This window comes from Malaclemys terrapin, chromosome 4 (assembly GCF_027887155.1).
Source record: "Malaclemys terrapin pileata isolate rMalTer1 chromosome 4, rMalTer1.hap1, whole genome shotgun sequence".
In the NCBI taxonomy this organism is placed as follows: Eukaryota; Metazoa; Chordata; order Testudines; family Emydidae; genus Malaclemys; species Malaclemys terrapin.
In genome coordinates this window covers 80,674,789-80,681,733 of record NC_071508.1, presented here as the reverse complement: position 1 = coordinate 80,681,733, position 6,945 = coordinate 80,674,789, and the positions used below count along the sequence as shown (strand labels likewise).

The window sequence follows — 6,945 nt, the reverse complement described above, 5'->3', positions numbered from 1 at the left end:
GCTCGCTCCCTCCCTCCCCCGCTGCTGCTCCACTAGAGTTTGCTGCCCTACTTCACTCTACTTTAGTTTCACTCACTTTACATCCGGGTTTTTTCCCTAGGCAATGGGAGCCGTAGCACAGCCCGTTCCTTAGGCAAAGGGAAATAAATTCGCCGCACCAACACGTCAAGTAGTCCCCTCAGGAGGAGCCAGCGAACCCTCCCTCCCCCCCAGCGGAGGCCGGCGACCCCTCCTTCTTCACTCTCAGGAGGCGGCATGCGGTCCAGAGAGGGGGGAGCCCGCCTCGCCCCCAATCTCTGTTTCCTCCCCCGTCTCCTCCCCTCCTCCCCTTCCCCGCTTCAGAGCCGGAGTAGCTGTGAGAGAGTGTGTCGGGCGCGCGCAGCGGTAGCTCGGGCGCGCGCCCCAGGCAGGCAGGGAGGCCGGCGGCGGAGTGATCCCGGCGAGCGGGTGCTGCGGCCGGGCCGGGTGAATGGGATTGAAGAAGAGTTCAGCTTCTCGGCTTGTTTTTGTGTCACAGTTTCTCTTCTCCTGCGCCTCTTCTGCTTCGTTCCTTTCTTCCCGTCCGCCCCCTGCTCCCCCCTGCAGGAGGAGCCCCCTGGGGAGAGGGGGAAGGAAAAGGACCTCCCAGAGGAGAGAGAGAAGAGGAGGAGGAGAAGGGAGCAACCTACCATCTTCCACTCCCAGCTTAGATTAAAGAAAGTGAGAGGAGGAGAGAGAGGAGCCCAGAAGAGGGGGACAGGGAGGCCCAGAGGAGCCGCAGCACCTTCCCCCTATGAAGAAGAGCCCTCCCCCTCAGAGAGAGGTCCTGCCAGGGGGACCCCAGCCAGCCACCAGCAGCAGCACCACCAGCAGGGTGTAGTATCCCACCTTTTGGATTCTCCTCCTCCTCCCTATTCTCTCCTTCTGCTCTTTTCTATGAGTAGCTCTATCCCTCGCCTCCCCCGTGCTTTTCTGTCTGTGTCTCAGGGAGTTGGTTGGGGGAGGGTGGAGGAGGATAGCTGGGGTGTTGGGGGAGGAGCAGTCTACATAGGACGCTTCAGCCAACTTGGAGCTGAGGAGCAACAACTTCAGTGTAACCCCCCCATCCCAGGCCTCCGACCCCCAAGGGGATAGAGCCCTAGGGGGCCATGTCCTTTCTCCCGCCCCTGCATGCACTGAAATAAGTTTCTGAGGAGGGGGAGCGAGAGATGGAGGTGGGTGACACATTGGGGTTGTGGTGAGGAGCAGGGGGAAGGAGATGACACACTGCACTGGGGATGGGGTGGGGGAGGGAGGTTTATCCCCTCCTCTCTGGTTTTTCTTCAGAATGATTATTTCCAGGCCTTTTGCTGTTGGTTTGATTTGTTCCCTGTGATGCTGAGAGGGAAGTTTTATTATTATATTTGAAACGATGCTGTTTTGATTATTGAGAATTTGTAGTAAAGCTGCTACTGCAGGGTTTTTTTTTTTTTTTTGCTTTAATTTGCCTTTGTGGCCAGAGCAGTACTGGGAAAATTCCGTTTCTGCAAGTTGTAATTCAGAAGTATCTCCTGCTCCCTTCGTTCTGGGTCTGCCCTTCTTGCACAGGTACAAAGCTCAGTGGAAGGACCCCTCTGGGATTTCACACTCCTACTTTGGCACATATTTGCAATGATTAGAGACGTGTACCTTTTCTCTTCCATTTCTCTCTCTGTGTAGGAGGAGTGGGGCTGTGTGTGGGACTCTGCCATTTGGTCTAGTCCCGTTGTGCACGCTCCTCTCACCACTTCTTTTTCTGTTTGCTTCTTTATTATTCTGAGCTTCACTGTTGATAGCATTTCTTTCTCTCCGACCACATTTTTAGCTTGGTGGGTGTTTGCAGGACTGCACTGTTAGATTTTAGATGAATTTATATTGGATCCGCACATGGTGTCCTTCATTCAACTTCTACTCACTTGAGTGTCACAAAATGAGTATGCACTGGTTAGAGTACAAATGTGCTTGAACAGAGTAATTTCCAAGTTCCTAATTCTTTTAATGGGGCATGGTTGCTAGTGGAGTGGTGGTTTTTGTTTTCCTTGGTTTATAAATGTCATCACAGTTCAGTCACATGCTAGAATATTCTTTGTTTAGTTATCAAAGTAGAGTATCTATTCAATATGTCCCCACTTTTTTATTTGAAGTGATGGTGCTCCCCTGCAAGTTTTATACATTTATAATTGTAGATGTGAGGTTCTTTTACTTGATGCTTGTTTAGGCCCACTGAACCTGACATGAACTTTTGTTCATTTTTATCTCAGTAGTGACTGGGTTTAAAAAAATATCCTATTGGGGACAGTAATTGTCATGTTGTGTATTGTGTACAGTAGGTCTGAGTGAGGGAAAAATCTGATATGGGCAACTTGTGCCCTGGAATATTAACATTTTAATAATTAGAGAGTGACATAGCTACATTTGCACATGGGTTAGTTGGATGAGTGCAAGAATTTTCTCAGCCTAAGTTCATTCTAATAAAGAATGAATTTATCATCACATTAAACATATATTACCTTGGTTTCAGAAGGAAAACTAAAGGGCAGTTAACCCATATGCTTATATTAATGGGGCACTTATATTAATATCTTAGAATTTGAAGTATCTAATGTGCTTTCTGCTATTTAAAATGTTGGTTTGCTTTTTGCCTTCTACTCAACTTTAACAATGAAAACAAGTGGTTAGTTTCACTTTTGATTGTAGTCAGTTTCATATTTGAGATTTCTTCATTCTCTAACCCAAAGCTGGTGCTGTTTCGATTTGCTATATTGTAGGGGAATGTTTAAATATCAAAAGAAACTTATTTGTCATTAAAATTAATTGAAGAAAAATGGTAATAGGTTTTATAGAAGCTTAATAAAAACTTAGATTGTTTTTTAGTTTTGTGCCTTAACCTACTTGCCAGTGTTCCTGTAAAGATATAATGCAAAACACAAACAACGCCTCCTCCCCCATCCAACCTACAAACTTTTGGAAGGTCTGTTTTAGGTAAAATATGTGAATAGTCCTGAGAGTTGGTAACTATGTCCAACATTAACATACTTCTGTATATTTAAAATTGTATTTGATTAGTATTTAAGAGCGCAAGGTCTCCAACCAAAAACTTCACCCACAGCACAACTAGTGTTTTATAAATCCATACTCGTTAAAATAGTTATTCACCCACATTTTAGTACAGACATCACTTTTTTTTTTTTTTAAAATCTCGGAACCGCTTTGATTTCTGAATGAAATTATTAGTTTTCCTGAAGTAAAGAATTTTGTAGTTTAGTAAATATTGTGGTAGTTTTAAACATTTATTTTTCCATGGAATTGTTTTTCACTTAAAACTTTTGTCTTAGTGAGATGAAAAAATTAGATTCTCGTGTGTGTGTGCTTATATCTTTTAAGAGTTTGAGCAACTCACAGAAGGGATGTTAAGCAATCCTCTTACATGATTGGAAAGTTAAAAGTATCCTCTCCTTTTGTCACCTTTTGAGGTTCTCTTTTTGTACAAGCAGATCTTTGGAAGGTATTATCCAGCAGGAGGTGCTTGTGCTGCAAATGCCCATCAGTAGCTGGAAGTCTACATCATACCTGCAACATACTTGAGCTCTATTGATCTGGGCAATGAAGAATACGATTTTACTCCCAAAGTTGGGTTATTGAGTTTAATTTAAGAAGTAGCAAGCTTGGTGTACTGATACATAATTAAAGGGAGTCTCTCAAAGTATTTTTCATAATTCAAAAAGTATTTTTACTGTTGTCTATGAATAATTACCCATTGGAAGGTTAATATTTGAAGTCTTTCCTTCTGGTTTTTTCTTTCCCTTGTGCATGTAGGGTTATTTATGCATCCTGAACTGGGCTACTCTTGCCAGTTTGTTTTTATAAGGGTACAAAAGTCTGCTGGGTTGCTGGCATTGACTTTCTTCCCTTTGGGAAGTAAAAATATAAAAGCATTTTATTTTTAAAATATTTGGAGAGGAGTTGTAGGAAGTCATGGATTTTACAGTTGTGTGTGTGGTTTTTTTTTTTTGTTTTGTTTTTTTAATATTTGTATGTTCAGTTTTGGCCATAAAAAACTTCAATAGTAAGTCAAAGTTTTTTAATGTAGGATTTTTAAAGTGTATACCCTGCCCCTTAGTGTTGAACTTGCATTTCTATTCATAGTACAGGGCCTGAGTATTTCTTATTCTCTCTATATTCCTATTTTGAGGGTGGTATACTGAGAAGTTTTGAAAATGTAGATATTGTAAACTTTTTTTTTGCATATTATTGAACTGATTGGATATGCACAAAACAGATCAGTTTCTTGTTTTAAAAATATAAAGTTTGTTTTAATTGGGCCCTTAGAGGTTTTGTTGTTTTGTATACTGTAGGAAAGTTCTAATAGTGAAGATATGTCATAATTGCAATTGTTCATGCAGTTTGTTTTATAAGGAAGTAACTGTCCTTTAAATATGAAAATATTGGCGCTATTTAACTGTTCCAGAGTATTCGGTATGCTTTGTGCTCTGGAGAACTTTACTTGAATGAAATGAATTAATATTATTGGAATTTGTTTACTACTGGTATTTCTGGTTAAATCTAACATAAATTTTAAAATTTACAGGGACTTTGTGGGGTATCTTATTTAGTATGTTTTGGACACTGCATATTAGATAAACTGCCCTGGTGCTTTGTTATTCTGTGCATCTTCATGTATATGTCTATAATTAGATATCTTTTTGAACTCTCTACAACTTGGTATGGCCACAGACTATGGAGGAAAGCTTCTTTACAGAATTTAAGAGGTGGACACCATCTTTAACTATTTCCACCAAGACTTAAGTATCAAGGGAAACGGAGCATAATGCTGTAAGGATATATCATTTTTAAGATGTCTGAACCCATAGAGTCCAATTACTGTGGCTAGAAAGAGGGGGAGGGATAGCTCAGTAGTTTGAGCATTGGCCTGCTTAAACCCAGGGTTGTGAGTTCAATCCTTGAGGGGGCCATTTAGGGATCTGGGGCAAAACTGTCTGGGGATTGGTCCTGCTTTGAGCAGGGGGTTGGACTAGATGACCTCCTGAGGTTCCTTTCAACCCTGATATTCTAACCTTGTTTTGAAAATTTTCTGTGCCAGGCATGAGGGTACTGTGGGTTTTACCACGCAAACCTTTACTTGTACAAATAGTCTCACTGAAATGGGGAATATCTAGTCTCTTCTATAGGTGTGGAGTCACTCTAGAAGAGGGAGCTGGTGCAGTTCCACTGTGCAGAGGGGCTTACCGTGGGCCTGACCGTGCAGGAGGAGAGGCCCCAATATAGGAGGAAAAATGCAAGAAGATCCATCATTATATGTATCTTGTCTTCCCCTACTCCCACATGGGGCAGTGTAAGAATCTACTGAGGCTAGTTCTGCCACCTAAGGTCTGGAGGGACGATTCCTGCCCCTGTGCATGTTCTGATTGCCCCATCAAGTTACTTGTACCAGAAACTAGTCTCAGGGTTTGTGCTAATGCGTTCTACTTACACAAAAGTTTGTAGGCTCAAACCATATATTGAGAAGGTGGAACAAGTGTGGTACAGGTTTTTGTGTGTATTGACTGCAACAGGCTAGATGTTTGTGTCCTGTCTTGTTAATACTTGTTAATAGTTTTTGTACATGTCTTGCATGTAATAGGTGGTGATGAGATTAATATGTCAAGTTTGGTCTGGTGTTGAGGAGGTGTTTGGCGCGTGTCAATTACGAAGGTGCAGATTGTGCCTGTAGAAAGTGGGTTTAATTTTGGATGGAGGTATTAGGAGTACTTTTACATTTCTTTATTTTCCCAATCTTTTTATTTTGTCAAGTTATAGGGACTCCACCAATTTAAAAGTTTCTTCTATATGATTCTTTTTACCTACTATTGTTACTTGTAATAGATCATTATAACTATTTTATTCTTTGTTTTTTTTCTTTGTACATTTGACAACACTTTGTATATTTGGTTTCACCTTTTGTCTGTGTGAGTTTTTGACTCAGCAACAATGGAGAGAAAAATATCTTAAAATACTAGAATATGTTAGTACTAGAACAACAATTGGCAAGAAGACTTGGGACATGGGAGCTGAATCAACTACTAATTTATTTGTTTTTAAAATTGACTCCAGTTTGAGTTGAACTTATCTCCTTTACTGTAGAATTTCATGGCCTTCAAATTGTTTTAAAACTATATAAAACTCTTTTAGGTCCCTTATATTCACCCTTAAATTGTCATACTTAAAGCTTTAACAACATTTTTAGTCTTGAAATTTCTATACTTTTTAAATAATGTTTTTATTAAAAATGGTTCTGTGACACATGGTTCATTATAAGCTTCAAAAGCAAGGATGTATGGATCTCTGTATTTGTTAATATTAATGCAAACCAGCACAGGGTCCCTTGCAGAGTTTATAATCTCTACAGGAGTCACTAAGTAATCTCTGTCTAGAAGTTCCACACCCTGATGTCTTGACCTATTCCAGACCCTCTTTGCTTTCAGACTCTCTCTCTTCCCCCCCCCCCCATCTGCTATTGCGAACACCCACTCTTTAGTCAAAGGTAGTATGTGGAGGCTGTGTTTCTCAAAAAACTGGATCATGTAACTTAAAAATTAACTCTCTCTCTAAAACTCTTACGCAGATGCTCTCTTAAAAAAAATCAGATGTCAGGAGTGTATTTCTGTTTGTGAGTTTATTATAGGCATACATTTTATTTTAAACTATTATTTCTTAAAATAGCACACTTTTTTTCCTGAATAATTTTACATTTCCACATTACTGTGATTTAGGGATAAAAGGCCACGTTACCAAGTTCATTCACTATAAAAATGGCATTGAATATGCCTTAAATGAAGGACAGAGTGAGTGAGGTAATATCTTTTATTGGACCAACTTTTTTAGTGAGAAAGAGCTCTTCTTAAGCTGTTCTCCTTATCGTGTAATTAGGAATGTGCTCTGAAAAGTTTA

At 40.4% G+C, this 6,945-nt stretch overlaps 1 protein-coding gene across 7 annotated transcripts in view; it reads left to right on the top strand.

Annotated features, from left to right (window-relative positions):
* Positions 1–458: 458 nt before the first annotated feature.
* PHF21A (PHD finger protein 21A) overlaps positions 459–6,945 on the top strand; it is a 289,517-nt gene continuing 283,030 nt past the window's right edge. For 6 of the 7 annotated variants that reach the window (XM_054024656.1, XM_054024658.1, XM_054024659.1 and 3 more), the window contains exon 1: positions 459–853. The gene's annotated coding sequence lies outside the window, so the exon portion shown is untranslated. Of the gene's footprint in view, positions 854–1,350; positions 1,567–6,945 lie in introns of those variants that run through there. The other variant, XM_054024655.1, reaches the window with a different exon arrangement.